Here is an 18,128-nt window from a genome sequence, read left to right as displayed (position 1 = left end):
TCCCAAGTAGGGTGTCAAAATCACTAGGTAATACAAAATTTTAATCATTTTAAGCTATATCTGTAGGAGTAAATTAATCATTGTAGAAAACTTTCCTGAATACTTGATTTTGTGTACTGCATTTTGACATATTTTAGCCAGGGCAGCTTATGCTTTCCCAAAGTACTGCTGGTCATGTTCAGGGAATAGCATAGAAGGTAGGCAGTTGACATGGAGATATCCTACTTGCAGATTAAGAATACAGATGTATCTGTCCTATACTACTGCTAGAGAGGTCCAATGAACACTAAATTTTTTATGATAGATGTATCTATGTTAGACTAAGAAATCAAGGTGGAAATTCAAACTTCTCCAAGGTTCTGTTTATATTTGGAGACTCTTACCACATATTAATTTATTGATATATTTTGCTATGCAGAAGAAGGAATAATTTATTCCTGAGGACCCACTGTCCAACCAATTAGATAAAACCACATCAAAGATCTACTGAGCCTCCAAAGTTTGTGTACATATGTGAAGGGCAAATACACACAGAAGCACATATACACACAGAAAGYACTGTAAACAAGATAAAACTTGTTTAAAGCAAAACATTCAAGGTGTGGTTTCTGGAGAGCTTGATATATTTGTCTGACAATATTTTTCACATAACATGATTTTTGTTCAATAAAATCCCTTAAAACTTGGCCGGGAAAGGAAATATGTTGAAATTTTGATGGCACCTGAATGAATATGGCAACATAGAAAATCCTTCATAATTTTGATGACCATTAGAGAGAACAAGGACACTGACAATGCAAGTGAATTTGATGGATTTGTCTTCTGATTTTTTTGTTAGCACAAAATCCTAGAAAATGTTGAGGGCGAGTACAACCGAAAGGACGTCGCAAGCTCTGTCCTAAAATAATCAGATATACAAAATGATTTGTTAATTATATTTTTAATATCTGAAGACAAATTTTTTATCTTGATAAAAATTATACTGTTCCCAGATAGGAAGAACTTCTGCAGAAGAGTTCTGTATATAGGGAAACTATAGGCAGGTAACTCTTCTGTAGAAGGTCTCCTTGAGAAAAGGATACTGGAGGGAGGTATAGCCCTGTGATCTCTTTATTGTTACTAGAGAAAGATATCTTTTATCAAGAGAGTTATACACGCACGTGTATCTACACACACACACATGCACACACAGCCTAAGTCTCTGGGAGCCATATGATAGATGTTTAAAATATATTTAAATAAACTGCAGAACAGCAAATACCTCTTGCTTCATGTATCAGAGGCCTCTCGCAGACTCATCTCAGCATGYTCTTATGTAAGTAGAGGGCTCCAGCAGATCACTCTGAAGGGAAGTTCAAACAATAATTAGCTCAAGGAATTTCTGTGCTTACGAGGTGAGACTAGATGGTCTCAAAAGCCCTTTCTGACCTTATAATATCTGAATCTATATCTCTCCATAAAGCAGCTTTATTTAATTCATCTCATCTAACTTAACTGTGTACAAGACAAGTATCTAGTCTTAAATAGTTATCAAGACTTCCTCTATAATCTCTGGGGACAGACAGGAACTTTTAGAGGGCAGTTTAATCTGTCTCTCTCCGTACAGGCTGGGAAGATGAAACCAGTCTTTGATGTTGATATTTTTAAAATGTAGGCAAGGAAACAGCTTTTCAGTCCAGAAATAGACAGATCTCCCATTGAAAAACTAAAGGCTCTTCTGCAGAGTAGATGTATTGTAAATAAACTCATGGAATTTTGTAAATCTTCCTTCAAAACTGAGAATGARCATCCTTTCAGGTTCCAAGTTCTTTAACTTTCTTTTTCAGGCAACCACTTCATATCTAGTTTAAAAGCAGAAATACCAAAACTCTGAGTTGGCAATGTTTGCAACACACAGCAAGTCAGAATGTCCCAGAAGAACTTTGTTAAGAGTAAGAGTTAACTTTCTCAGTCAAAAACTCATCATATATATTCCAATAATTTTGTATGAAGTATTCAAGTGGCTACACATTGTTCCAAACCACATAAGCCTAGGCTGTCTCCAGTGACAGCTCTTCCTGCTAATACCTTAATTCCAAAAAATAATGTACTACGCTTTTCTCAATACAATTAAAGAAAAATGACTATTGGGATGTTATTCCTCTGATTTATTTTAAACTTCCCCAGTTTATTATCATCATATACGTCAGGGGGGTTTTTAAGTATCACTGGTATCCAAGGAATTCTGTTTGCAGCACATATCCACCAGTGAATTTTCATTTCCAGCACAGCAGACATTAACTTCCTTGTAGCAGGCTAGCAGACAGACGCCCGGCCCGCACGGAAACAGACTGGTTGAGCACTGAGACAGCAGGGAGTCCTCGAACACTTGATCTCAAACAATTAGCGGAAAGYGGTGGAAGAATGCACAGAATTAAGCTCCCTGAGTTAAAAGAGAGCATTAAGAGACACCGTCCGAGCTTCAGTTTGATTTGATGCTATTTCCTGTTCGAACTATGGTCAGTCTGGCATTTATTCTGCTTTATTTTAAAATATACTACATTACAAATTTAATTAAAGTGTATGAGTCTCCATATTGATACAATAATCAGGCCTTACTACTCTGTTTGCAGGATCAATAGTATAGTTTACATCGGTCTCAGAATTCAAAGCAAAAAATTACTGTAAGCAAGTGACTCGGAAAGGATTCTGACTCAAACAAAAACCTACACTATTCTCTACTAGTTCTTTCTCTCTTCAAAGACTGTTACTATTCACCTGATACAAGCTTTGGTGCTTTCAGCACTGAAAGAACTGATAATTTTCAAATTTTACAGCCTAAGATGTTGTTTGGATGCCTGTAGGGATTTTACTTCAATTATTCTTGGAAAGCATGCAGGATTCCTCTTGACTCCAAAGCACATAGGGAAGTCAGGTTTAGGGTACATCTGAACAAAATTTCCAAAATGACATTTACCATAATATGTTTCAGAACTATCTGAGATCTTCTGAAGGAAAATGACTGACATCTCTTTTGGCTGTCGTGATCAGTCCCCTGTACCATGGTCAAAATCACCATGTGTGCAGAGAAAGTTAATAGCTAAATTTATAGCCAGAGATAGAATGGAAACTGATATGTTGAATCTTTTATTTTCTACATCCTAACAATAAAACTAATAGAAATGCTTATATCAGAAAGGATGAGATACCAGAGACTGCTGCTCAGAATGGAAAATTATACTATTCATGATTATTGCACTGTCAGTGAGTGAACATTTATTGAACTCTGCTAAAAGGCCCCTAAAATGGGAAACTTATAGACTGATTAAATCATATTTGCAAAGGGGAAAGTTTAAAAAAATCCTTTAAAAGTCTGTAAAATTAGGTCTTCTCTGCGTATATATAATAAATAATCTAAAGAAGGTTGAAAAGGCTAGATATAATGTGGCCATTAGAAGAGGAAGACTGACCTAGTAGGTTGTAATAATCTGATACCTTATTCTGGCAAAATGCTTTTCAGTTAACACAAAAGCAGACCTAGCACCTTCTTTATGACTTACATGGATTTTTGTTAATTCATCATGTGTTATTATAATCTAAGACGTAACATAATTAATAACAGCAATAGCAACGGTGCTAAGTTATGATATGGTCAGGAATCAGCCTGGTATGTAATTTTTCTAGAACAGATTTTCTAGCATTCAATCAAATAACCATCACAGTAAATGAGTTCAGTAGAACTAATCTTATACTAACATCTTATTACGATATAGGTTACTATCAGATTAAATCCTAATGAGCAAGGCTTAGAAAATACATAATAAATTGCATTGATGTGTGGGGCAAAGAGTACAGGAATTCATATGTATTAATCAATAAGCAATATTTAGAGGGCACTTGCAAATCCTAATAAGAGTTTGGTCCAAATTGCACTGCCACTCTTCCTTCATGAAAAGCAATGTAAATGCTCTGAATTTATCTCTGTAAGTACGAAAAGCACTCATCCCACTGACTACAGTACTAGTTTCTCCTTAAAAGCAATGACCAAACCAGTCCTGAGCTATCACTTTATATTTGAACACCACACTTAGCTGTAAGAGTTTATTTAGGGCTTAGTCTAATAATTTTCCCATAATATTGCAAAAAAAAAAGTTTATTTTTTCCTTTGTCTTAAGGAAACATACATTTTGAAATGTATACTTTTAAATAGTTCTGAAATTGTATCCAGAGCCCAGTATATTAGGAAAATAAATAAATTAAAAAAAGGCTTCTCAGAGATTTGAATCAGTCTCTATTCTGATCAGTGCTTTCTTTAATGAACAGGATGAAAAAATGGGAAAGAAGGACCTCCAGAGTTAGAATGCCAAACTGAGTCTAAAGAAATATATTTTCAATGCCACATCTCCCCCAGCTTTCTCTACAGACTTGGATACTTACTGTCTGGCAGTGCTATCTTACTGGATCACAGGAATACTATGAATATAAATATATTAAAAGTATTGAGACAAAGGGCATCAAGCGTAATAAAAATATTATAGACAATTAGAGTTTACTGGATACTTTTCATTAATGATAAGCTAATATCAGTATGTTTGGTATAAATAAATGCTCAAAGAATTAAAACAGTAGTTTAAGATCTGTTAACCTGGTGAGATTTGTAGACTTAACCAGCTGAAGACATTGCTGATCCTTTTTGTTTCTAACTGGGTCTTGAATACCATAATCATAGTGCATTTCACCACATACCACATTTTACTTCCACAGAAATGCAGACAAGAGGAAAAGAGCAATAAAAAAGACTRAGGAAATTATGGCTAGGAGAGTTTATGCCAAGGAGGGACTTATTTTTACCCCTGCCACCATTCCTGATCTATCTCCAGGCCTCATATTGCTTCAGAAAGAAATAAAGGGCAGCATTTGGCCATCTGGATTTGCTTCAGATGAATTACTCAGATTATCAAATGCACCCTTGGGTACAAACATAATTCCTGAGGAGGAGGGCTGCCATCCACACAGGCAGCGTGGCCGAAAAGCTCTCAAGCCCTGACACCCTGAGAAAGATCAAAATGGTTTTCCTTTCAGCTAGTTTTATARTATGCTGTAAGTTTCTTCAGTTGCGTAGTCGCTTATTTCTGATACATTGGTAGGTCTCAAAAAAAAAATGTTGTAATCTTCACGTGCTCTTCATTTTGTATTTAGTATTAGAGAGGTGAAACAATGGTCACTCACAGACTAACTAGAGCCATACTTCAAGTGTCCAGAGTATCAACTATTGCTCTGTCTATTAAGGGGCTGTATTTACCATTGACAATAGAAAATGTTACATTTAATTATATGCTTGTGTAAGAAATCTGTGATCCATTTAAGTGGATAAAAATGTATTTTTTAACTAGCATTATGTATTTTTTAACTAGCATTATGTATTTCCTGGTTACCTATTTGAACTTTTCCCAACCACAAAGAAATGTTTTCAAGCAAGATATCTTTACTTATCTTTTTCATAAATATTTTATAATAACTATCTAGTCACTTAACGACAAACCACAAATCCATATGCACAGTATAAATGGACTGTAATTCTGCTCTCCATATACAGAATGTAAGTGGAAAAATCAAAATAGTCTCTAGAAACTACTAARGTCAAGTAAAATGTCAGCAGTGGTTACCTTGTGACTCAGTTGCTCYAATATATGGAAAAAAGTGTGAGCAAGAGGCATATTTCATAACAGTCATGTTGTCCTATCCTACAAACAAAAATATGAAACTTACTAACAAAACACATTCTCCTCCCTCTTGCTGTTGGTCATGTCCAGCGACTGCTTGCATCAGCTAAGCACTTTTGTTAATGAGACATCACAAAATTGCTATTATTTGCCATCTACTACAATAATCGAAAACCATATTTAAAGTAACTAGTTCTTACAACTGTCTTCTCAAACAAGTCTTTAATACTCTTTAATACTTAATAAGTTTATAGAAGTGGACACCTGCAAGACAAGTCAATGAAGACTGGAAATTTTCATATAGTCAGTAACAGGTATTTTTTAGTAGGCTTTGAAATGTTTTGATGCATTTCAGAAGATWTGGAGATGGTTTATGGACTGAGAATTATAGCACAGTCAAGCACAGAATTATATTTTCAATATGAATGTTCCCTGTCCCATGATATAAGTCATCAACTAATTAAGCCAGTGGTGGATTTTCTGCAGACCAGGACGAAGGCATTTGTTACATGCCTTCATCCCTCTCTCTGAGGGCTAGTGGCAGATTAGGCTGAAGGCAGACAGCTGCCTGTTTTGTAGCCAGCGGTGCAGGCTGCAGACAGTACCTGCTTCCCGGGGTGTTTGCTTCTCCATCTCTGATGGAGGCCACTGTCAGTTGGCTGAAGGGATTGTATCTGTGGTCCATAACTCAATTTAGGCAATATCTCAAACAGATAAATTTAGCCAGGTAATGAAATATGATGCTATTTTTTTACCTGAAATACCTAAGAGAGGTTATAAAAGCCCTATAATTGACAGGAAAACAGAAACAGTGTGAATAGGAAGAAACAACTGGAAAAGGTATCACCTTCTTCTAGCAACCTCCCATTCCAACGATACATCACGTAGCTCAAAACAGGGTAGCAGAAGGTGCTCTGTTATGAATCTCAAGCAGCTCTTATTAAATTTGTCTTCTGTCATTTTAACTTTTTTTTTTTAAGTAAATGAGGAACGGACTGGTAGGGCAGCCATTGCAGGTGTTTTATTTGGCCTTAGAAGTTTCTAGAGATTATTTTTATTTTTCCACTTATATTCAGTTAAATATGCTGCAACGCTAAATACATTGGTGGGGACGTGTATAGATGAACACTTTGGGAGTATCATTATTAGGAAAATTCCTAACAGTGTAATAGCAATCATCAGGACTGGCTGACTGTCATTACTGTTAGAGTAAACAGAAGGTTTCATGTCTGGGAGTTTGTCAAACAACGGGTAAGTACTCTACAATATAGCTTATGAACAAGTTATCCAATAGGTAAACTAAAGTATGGATTTTCATTATGTTTGGTCTTTCATATAAATGCAGAGTTAAACCAATCCAGATCACACAGCACTTGTTCTCCTTGTTACCCAGGGAACAGCCTTGGAGACTAGCCATGCCACCAAATCTCATCCCAAAGGGAGCAGGACTCATGGGCCTGCAGAACGGTTTGCTTCCAGTTCAGCATGCCAAAAAAAAAGTTAATCTGAGGGGAAAGTGAGCTTTATTGCATCTGTAGTGAAAAACTTGCTAGTCACATGGATTTCAGATTCATTATCTTCAGATTTCAACTTCCATTCAGAAGTACTGATAGACAGGAGCTTACAATTAGGGTTTTGCCCTCTTCTTCAGGCTGGAAAATTTTTGCATATATATCACCTTTCTTCAAGATAAAAATGTAAATTTGTCAATGAAGATACCATTGGGAGCGGTTCAGTTGTCTACAGATAGCCCTGTGCTAGTTAAGATCCCTAGTCTTTCCCATTTAGTCTCCAGCTGCTGCTCTAGAAGGACATGAGTCTTCTGCAGACCCTATGTAGCACACCTACCAACCCCACAATGATGTTTCAGATCCTATTTAGGCATCTCCATCAGTAATCAAGCTTCAGTTATTGCTACAAAATTCATTTATTGATCCTCTGTCAAGAAATGAGACACCACTGATCACTCCATTGGAAAACAGCCTTTCATAAGTCATCTGAGGGAGAAGGATTTTATGAACAGCTGGTCTTCATGTGAGCATTATGTCAAGCCCCCATTTATAATATTAAACCTATGAGGCTTCTCCTTTATTCTTCTGCATTTGCCTAAAATAAGTCTTGCTAGCTACTGCTTACTGCTAGAGAGACAGTTAACTGCAGTGCAGAAGTTCCGCATAGCCGGATTTCATTCCAAAACAAATGATGAATGTTGTGTTTGTTACACCACTACCCAGAAAATGCTATTTAGGTTGATGAAACTGGAATGTTTGCCTGTGATTTACATTAATTTTTCCCCTTTGCGGGGAAAATATCATCTAAAGGCAGCTAGTAATCTATCATTTCAGTGTCACTGAATGAAAATTTCCAGAAATACCAGAGGTAAGCAACTTAATGTAAGTACTACAGTAAAAGTGCAGATGATAACAACATAATAAGAAATCATTTCCCCCAAACAAACAAAAAATCAACAAAGCATTCAGAGAGGATTTTAATAATGACCCATTTTCATGATTATAATGAAATGACATATTTCTAATGTAGGCTTTACTACTAAGCCTCTAGATTCTTGTTTTAATAGAAGGTTTTAGTATTTAAAAAAAAACTTGACTGTTTAGCCTAGCACCTAAAATAGACACACTAACATGAATGCTGGAATCTGTGCTTTGCTCTCATTTACATTAGCTTGTAAGGCTTAGCATTTTCATTTTTATATGATTGCACATAAAATACTAGTCCTCAAGTAAGAGCACATGCAGCACATAATCTTGACAGGATAATGACAGGAATAGCCCAGAAACACAGAATATTCCATTAACACGCAGAGTGTTGCCTCTTGAACTAAAATGTGTGCTGTCCATCGTCCACTCCTGCACTGGTAACTGTTACAGCAGAAACCCGCGCTGTCTTGAGCCCGGCAGGCTCCTCAGTGCCGGACAGCACGGCCTTCTGTTATGGTGGGGGAACCTGCTTAACATCCAGTGAAAGGGGATGTGTTTGGCCTCACTGCCCACCCTTTCTGTAGACCTTAACCCTTTCTTCTGGACATTCAAATGTTCCTGGATTAGTTTTCATGGGAAAGTACTCTCTTGGCATCTTTCCATTCTATTCTTTTCACGACCTGTTCTTGCATGATTTAGGACTAAAATCCCATTGCAATAAGCTAATTATTTACTTATGTCCTATTGCAACAGCTGAAGCACAGAACAATTCCTGACACATCAAGACCCTCCCAGCCAATAGTGACTACTTCTTTACCTGTAATTTACTTGCTTCTCAGAAGTCTGAGACTCCAAACATGTAAGGACAAGGAGACATTTCCTACAAGAATCCACTGCAATCCTGTGATCAGCATACTGACAACTCTTCTGCTTGTCTTTTCTTTATACTTCAGCTCTTTACAAGGCAAATTCTCTGTGAGAAAGAAGGGTTTCCTATATGAGCTTGTGAGAAGTTATTTACACCCACAATGCTGTACAAGTCATTCAACATACAAAGTATTCTGAATAATAAGCAAAATGGACTCTAAATCACATGTCCTCAGAYTGAAAAATCACTACTTTCCAGGTTACAAGCAGCTTGGTCATAATCATACCTTCCTGTTCTTACTGGTATAGGACTGGCTAGGTGGGAGGAATGTCTCCAGATTTAAAGGGGTCTGAGAACCTTTCTTTTAAACAAAACAAATCTATCTATGGTCGGCATACCACCAGTTCCCTCRGAGCATATCAGACTCATTTCCAAAGGGCTAAAGACTCCTGATTTCCTTTTTTGTGATCTCTGTACTTCTCCCTCTGTCCTTCAYGGGTATTTTAAAATCTTCATTGGATTTTAAAGTACACATATACATAAATCTGTTTATGACCTTACCTAAATCATGTGTTTCAAGCATGCCACCTGGGTGTTAGCTTTAGAGGTCGTCTCTGCTCCTGCCTAGTGAACTGGCTGAGCATGCACAGTGTCCTGTAGGAATTTCAGATCCATACAAAAAGACTGGGTTTGGGAGAGGATCACAAGATCTAGTTTCTTTTGCCTGTAGGACTTTGCTTCGCTGACTTTTCAGGTCAGTGGCACTTCTGACATCTCTGTGGAGACTCACAAGAGGGAATGTGGCCTGTTTATTCCACTTACCATGGGCTGATAATCAGACTGAAAAGCTCAATAGAGACATAATTAGCAGTAATGATTAATGTCTCAAAAGCCATAGCTAAGGCTGAAATGGCTGATGACTGAACTCCCTGTATTTTATCATGCTGTGTCAAGGTTACACCATGCTGTTGTCCCTGCTCCATTGGCAGACTTCACTGGCACTGCTAATGCAACACATTTCATACGCTCTATCTGCCCACACAATTTCTTTTCAATCCCTCATTCCAGGACTGACAGACTAAATAGCCATTTTTAAAAACGAAGGGAACATGGAAAGAGACCTATTTTTTAGAATGTGTTATATATAAAAATGTCAGTGTCAGRTAGCAGGCAACATTTCCTTTCAAAAATATAGCTCTGCAAGCAAAAACACAGCTGAGATGAAAGGCAACTTTACACAAAAGCTTCTCAGCCTGTCATTCTCTATACTCTCAAAGTAGTGAGGGTTGCACCACACCTCATGCAGATCTGCCAAAAAAAAAAGAAAGAAAAAAAAAAGAAAAAAAATGGCCTGATTCATTGCTACCTGAGTTGCTCCCAAGAATTAACGAAAGCCAAAGAAAGTTGTTAAGGAAAATCTCCACAATTTGAAGCATAAGAACAACAAATTTGCACGACTTGTAACTGTTACAGGGGTGCAATGGACAATACATCCCATTCAGGCTTCTGGCAGCATTGGTCTTAGAGGTATGTGCATGGCTGCTCAGACCTCAAAATGTAGGTACTACTTCTCCTACCGCACTGTTAGAGGATTTGTGTCTTTGGACTCAGTTCTTTGGCTTTCATAATTTATGAGTGGGAAGGACCCATTTTATTGCCTTCCTTTGAATAGGTCTATGAGAGGTGACAGAACTATGTTACAGAAGTCCTGCAGTCATAGACCAGRTACACCTCAATGTTGAGAACTAGGTGAATTTAGTGCTGCAAGTACCCTGGGTTTCTTCATAATACAAGATAAACCCATWCATCAGGGTATGTAAATGACCAGAAGCTGAAACATCAAGCTACTTCCCTTTTCCTGAAGGTCTCATACAGTGCTTTTGCCTCTCTCTCCATCCCTGSGAATCTACATGCTATGACAGCTAATCTCTAAAATCTTTGGTGAGCCAAGAAGCTGCACAAAGYGCAACAGCTCCCTGACTGACGCCTCTGTTAACTGCTGCTGCGTGAGTTCCTGAGCAAAAGCAAGGGAATGGCAGAATGTCCCACTAAAGTGTTTCTCCCCTGCCAAGCATGGTTTTATAACACAGTACACTACCAGGTGCAGTGTATCTGAAGGTTTCAACCTTAGCAAACCACCTTCTCATATTTATTTATTTATTTTGTATCATGAATGTAAGCAGGAATAAATGTAAGCTTTTCTCTGCTGTTAAATCTTAATGTGATCCTAGGACCACAAGAACATGTGGTCAGTTTAGTCCAGTAAAGGACTTTTATTCCATCTAATAGTCCTTACCAAATATATCTTCATTGTCTTCTTTTTTTGAGGCCTCCACTTGGAGTGATTCCTACTGTTTTCAAGCAGAGGCTTGAATTTTCATGTCCTAGTTTGTTTAATATCAGGAACTTTACCACAAAGGCATCCATTACCAGAAGTGATTTAACAAATATGAAATGTACATTTAATTCAATGATCAGGTTTAAATCAAGCTCCCGTAGGTAGGATGAGAAGATTGTTCTATCAAAAAATGTAGGACAGAGGGTTGTCTGTTCTCTGTCTTTTTTCTAAATATTTTCAGCTCTGAGATAAAGCTTTGCATAAAGCTTGTCAAGAAAAAGCTCTGAATTTCTACCCTGCTAAGCACACAAAACACTGATGAGTCACTGAAAAGCTTTTCCAAACTTATCTGAACATGTCTGATGTGGGATTTGGGTTGGGATTGCATAGGCACAAATGCACTCAAAACACGTCCTGGGGTTYGTGGCTGTAATCTAGTTGGCTGTAATCATCTTAGAGCAGCTCTCTGTGAGGCTGTCTAGTGCTGCACCAGGTAGGAGCAAGCACATAGATTTGCAAACTTTTAAAAAAATATCAATAGAAGTCAAGACACTTCAAATGCTTAGTGTTTTGGGGTTTGGCTCATTTGTATTTCTACTGAAGAATCATAAAAATATCACACCATACAGCTTCCAGCTCAGTGGCAAAACACACAAGGCATGTCTCCAGCAGGAGAGAGCTTTCCTGGCTTGGAGGACTCTGGCCTGGTTYTTCTGCTCTCCCTGGGAGAGTGATGCTTCAGTGCTGTCTTGTGGCTTCCTTCTCCACAGAGAAGGGACATCCTTGCAGGAGACCACGCCACTGATTCCTTGTGTTTGCATAGCGGTATCAAACAATCATCGTGCTTTTTAATACCAAAAACCAGAGCTCTAGAAGTGAGTCTCTGATCAGAGTCGATGTCCAGATCCAATGAAAAGCTGTGGCACAGTCAATGCTACAGCTCCCTATAGTGCGTCAAGTGCTGCAACTGATCCTGCCTCCCCGATGAGGAGCTTTGCGCAACTCTGAAATCAGTGAGGTTAGGCAGCTGCCCCAGGGGGACCCACTTTCAGGTAGCCAGTAAGGTAAGTGCAAGTGTGTTTTTATACTCCCTTTTTCCTCTCCAACTACAGCACTTTTCTCGGGGTTTTGCCAACAGGCTCCATTCACTTAGGACTGCATCTTCTGCTAGCACAGCAACCTACGAAAGCCACGAGTGGAAGGGACAGTCACAGCTGGCCTCACACAAGGAATTTGGATATCATCTCTCACAAACATACCAAAGTGTCATGACAAAGAACCTATAGTAGGAATGAAGGATGGAGATGGGAAACTAGAACATCCATCCCCGACTGTCTGCTTAGAGATAATCAGAATTACAGAGCTCTACTCCTCTTTGCACAGTCTCCTCTTTGGACCAATTAATCTTCTGTGTTTTGCTGAAACTGCAACACARCACACTTCACCTCCCACAGAAGACACATGAGTTTAAATCTCCTTTGATGAGTAGCTTGTTGAACTCAGATTTGTTGCTATCAAAGACCTACTTCAGTCTTCTAAAACTTTTATTGTCTTAAACTGGAACTGAATGAAGCTTCTGAGCATTTCAAAATGTGTGAARCTTTTCCCTACTTGGCTTGCACTTCTGTATTGAGATTCAGGTACCAGGCAGGGCAAGTCTAACTACCAAGGCCTCCAATACCAAGCTAGGAAATATTTAACATTTCAGAACAAAAGACAAAAGGTCAGACTTCAAGATGTTATCCAGACTAAACTAAACTTGCTAAATCTTAAACTGTCTGTAGTGTTATTATGCATATCAGAACGTTCATTTTTTAAATACAAAGAAACAGCATAACTCTCCAGTRATGTCTGTTGGGAAGATGAGTTTGAGAAAAGCTGCTGTCACAAGCACGTCTAGAGATTTAATTGCCCGCTCTGGCAGCCAATCCAAAGTCTTGATTTCATTTCCAGTATTTTTTCAAGGTCATAATCAGTCTTAAACTTTGAATGAAGATCTGCAAATTTGATTTAAGCAAGCAGCTGGGAGCACAGTTTTTCTGGTCATCCCATCTACATTCTCCTATGAATGCTGCCTATACTGGAACTTACTATAATTTTCCCTATAAAAAAATAAATTACAGAGGCCTGCCAACTCTTAGTCAGTAAAATGCCCAAATTTCTCCTCCTCTTTCTACTTAATAGACTCCTTCTAACATCCAATACAGATACAGCTTGATTTTCYATCTCAGGATGTTAAAAATTGTCCTTCATCTTCCTTCCTTATCACTAACACCTGTAACATGCTCACTTGCCCAAAACTCCCCATAGGCACTGTATTTTGAAGCTGTGAATTTCTGTACAACTTATTTCTGACAAATTCTGTCACACTGTAGGGAGTAAACCTTGCTTAGTCCTGAAGTGCATATGTTTTATGTCGATATGTTTACATATCAAATAAAGCTGAAGTGCTACCTGACTTTGGAAAATATATTTGAACTCAATTTACAGGGAATATCAAAGGTGAACATTAGAGAACAATCTCTGCATGAATGTACTTTTTTCCCTCAGTGACATGCTTGAGACTGTGTAGTCTTTTGGAAATTTCTGGACATGCTTGATATCTGGAAATGATGCATCTTGTCAAATTGTAACCATCTATTTTAGCTGTGCAAGAAATGCATTTCCCTTGCAGTGGGAGCCACAGTAAAATGGCATTCTGTGTCGCCACCAGAAAAAAAAAAAAAAAAAAAAAAAAAAAGCTCTTTGTGGAGTTTATTATAACTATTTCAAAAGTACATTGAAAATAAAGCAAAGATCTGTGTAATAGCATTAATATCACAAAATGCAACTGAATATACTAGAAAGGCATAGATAAATTTTATCCTGCTTTCTTTCTTGTTTTGGTGTCTTGTAGTCATTTGGTTACTTTGTTACCATCTTAAAAAGCCACCTCTGGCGGAGACCTTTTCCCAGGCAGTGTTCTGTCACCCAGAACAGGTTTGGTCACCCAGGTCACAACCTGCAGCGCCCCTGTTAAGTCTCCTGGCACGACCTGCTGTTTGTGGAGCTCTTGAATGAAAAAATACAAATAAAGATATCACCTCTTCTGACCTCTTTTTGTGTTAACCTTCCTGCCTGTAAATACCGTGGGGGAAGATTCTGGTTTTACGTAGTGTCTCAGCAGTGCTGCGAGAGAGGAGGCTGGGAGGAACACTGTCTTGGGACTTACTTGCTTCTGTCGGTTTGTGTCACAACATTTCATTTATTTTAGTGAGGGGGTGTTACACGTCACGTCTGCCTATGATAACTAGATTAAAACAAAATGCAAAAAGACATGAAAGCCAGCAAATTCTAAAGCCCTAGACATTTATGTAGCTAATGAGACCATTCTATTAAATTAGAAAGGATAAAAGCTGCTTTTTTAAGAAACAAGTTTAAAAAAAATTTCATTCATCAGCTATAAAGCCAAGTCATGTTGGTTAAAGATTGTCTATTGGTTGGTTAAAGAAGTGTCTATTCCTCTTCAGAGTTTCCCTGAAGAACTTCCTCCAAAGTTTCTGGTGCTTGTTGCACATAAAATCAAACAGCCCAGCCGCATGCTCTAGCGTGGTTACTTCCATTATATGAATATTCCTGGTGTGAATGGCATGATGAAATGTTAATATATTGCCTATTATGTTAAGAAAATAGATCCTTTTAGTGCTGAACAGTGCTGGAGTTTTCCCTCTCATCTTAACAATGTCTRCAACGTTGTTGGTTTAGCACAGAGTACCGTGTGATACCATATGGTACACGCTACACCCTATTGGCCCCCAACAGCGCTGGCCTTTCTTGGCTTATCGTGTCTTCTGCTAGACTCCTGTACCAGGGGCTGAAGGGAAAGACAGCCGCCTGCCACTGACTTTTATCCCCCCGAAATAAAGAAAGGTTACAAAGTCACCTCTATCTYCATCTCACAGAAGTGGAACATCTGCTTCCTTGGGAATGCATTTATCCCCAGATAGGAACTGCCACAGCTGAGTTTTTCTTAACTCTGTTGTTAGGCTGCATAGCRAGGTAAAAAATAGAACTAAAAGCATGAAGAATAGGACATTGCTCCAAGTTAGTCTTTTTGATGAATTTAGAGAATAGTACTCACTCACAGCTTGCTCTGTGACAAATACATGCTAAATAACAAATTTTAACTAAATATCACCTAAGCCATGTTTTTTATTGTGACGATATTAAAATCTACAGCTGGTTTAACCATCAAAGAAAGATACTGCTTTGAATTCGGATAAAGGATATGCACAAATAATTTCCACTCAATTCTCTATTGAATTTTGCTATATTCCACATTTCATAATTTATTTTCTTCTTGGAAATATTATTTTCTTCATTGGAAAGGTGACTCACTCTCTACCTGCACAAATAAAGTTCCAGCATATGTATTCACTCATGAGATTTTTATATTGTTAAATGAGCTATCCAACACTTTTCAAAGAACCTGGTTAATATAGTTTTTTGATTAAAATGTATTTATTTTTATATTTTCTGTCTAAATTTACCAGCTGTACACCATTTGTCTATGGAAAATTGTGAAGGATTTTAGTACAAACAAGACACATGACTCTAATCTTTTATTCTTCATTTTGCTCATCTCCCTCTTTGATAATTTTGCATCAAAGTGCTAATAACCTCCTTCTGTTCTTCAGCCTCAGCTCAAATGCCATAGAATTCTCTTTCCACCTAATCACATTGGCTAATTTTTTTAAAGAAATGTGATGTGATCTTAGGATTCCWTTTAGTCTGGCAAACCGTTATTCTGTTCTGCTGTTAATTTCTCTAAATTGTCAGCTCTAACCATTTCTAGGTGAGTATGAGCCACCATGTCCTGCTTGTCTGTTTCACAATAACCTGAAGACATACACTTGTATATATGAATACATATACTTACATGTTTATTTGCATATAAGTGTGTATATATACATATACATACATATATACCCTATATATATACATATGTATAAATACAGGATATACACACACAATACATATATACTGTATATATGTATTTGTATATATATGTATATAATYGGTAAAATTACGCATGCAGCCTGGTGCTGTAACCTAGATTGCAGTTAATAGTGTTGCCTGAAWCTCTCCTCTAACTAATGTCTCCATCTCTTGTTCCAAGAGTCTCGAAGCAGATCCAAATATTTTAGGTTAAGCTAAGTAAAAAAAMCACTTTGAAGAAAAGTATAGCATTTTCACCTGACATTGCGTTAGCCTAGGGCCCATAATTCACTCACAGACACAAATTTTCTACATTAAAAAAAATTCTGATTCTGAGATTTGGCATCCTTGAAAATCTAGACAGAAGTCAGTGGCAGGTATAACACGTTACGAAAATTATTAGTGGCAGACCTCTAAAGTTTATTTTTGTCTCACATTTGAAACAGATCCTCKGAGGCGCAGCGGGAAGCAAGCGGCACTGGCAGCTCTCGTGCCTCGCTGCCGTGTCGGGTGCCCTGGAGAGCATTCCCTGATCCCCACGCCGGGGGCATGCAGAGGGGTTAGGAGGCAGCACTACAAATGACATCCTGTGCGGAGTGAAACTGGAATCACTTCYATCTGGCTACAGCTTCAAGTTTCTAATCTCTTCTCTCTTACACCTGAACTCAGCTCTTCCAGGTAACAGCGGAACAAGCTTAGCAACCCCTATCTTGCTGTGGGAAACGCTGTGGTAAGCTCCATGTTTTAACAGCATAATCTGGTATTTTTTGACCCAGAAAGAGAATGGCTCTTCTGCTTAATGATTACTTCACTGGATTTGGCAGGGAAAACTTGACTACAAGTACCTCCTCCAATAAGAACTTTAAATATTTTACATAGTTTACATATTAAGTGTTTGCTAGAGCAAGGACTAGGAGGACTAAAGTCCTCTTCGGTGAGCTCTGTAGACATTAAAATGCAAAAGCAATTGCACAGCAGCTCCTTTCAGACCTTTTCTTGGGCTTCATCAGGACTTCAAAAGTGTTTCTCCATTTCCTATTTCTGAAAAAGGGCAACAAGAGTCTTGCTGTAACTAATAGCAATGGTATAGCTGCATTAAGACAGAGAGGACATCCCAACCTCAGCTGCTTGCATGTCAGTAAAACTGAGCAGTGTGAGGAGACTGTTATTTACGCAGGCCATAGTGTATTCTCTGCTCTTCATTCACTTAATTTCTTTAGCATTAAAAGCATTGAAGGAAAGAGTGGTGATTTGTTTCAGGGCATGGAGCTTTAATCAGGTGCTTGCACTCAAGTCCTGCTCCCTCTTCCCTTCACCTCCACGCTTCTCTGCGTGACAGCTCGTCTGCTTATGCTMACCCTCCTTCAGTGTGTTTTTTGTGGGTGGTTTTGGCTGCATTACACTCAGTAATGGTATGCACCACAACTTGAGATATAGACTTCTACAGGACTGTGTGTGGCAGGAAATGGAGCAACTAGAGACTGTTGCTGTCAAGGAAAGAGCATTTTATTTTCCTTTTAGAATATCTAATGCACTCTCTCAAGGAAAGTGCCAGCTGCTCAATTCATGCTGCTTTACCCTCAAGAGGRATTTAGCTGCAGCTTGAGTGCAGTTTTTAAAATTGCATAAACCTATTGAGGTTTAATTCATTGAAAAAGTAAGTCCTTGGCAGTTGCATTTTCTGTGAAGTTTCCACTGAAAATTGTATTTGAATTTCCAGTAAATCTGAGACATTTATGTGCCTGTGTGCAGACCTTATCAAGATATATGTTCATTAAAAAAAAAAAAAAAGATAAAGAAAAACT

Source organism: Rhea americana, unplaced genomic scaffold (genome assembly GCF_003343005.1).
Source record: "Rhea americana isolate MKP2758 unplaced genomic scaffold, rheAme1 scaffold_0, whole genome shotgun sequence".
Classification (NCBI taxonomy): Eukaryota; Metazoa; Chordata; class Aves; order Rheiformes; family Rheidae; genus Rhea; species Rhea americana.
Note: the sequence above shows the minus strand (reverse complement) of the source record.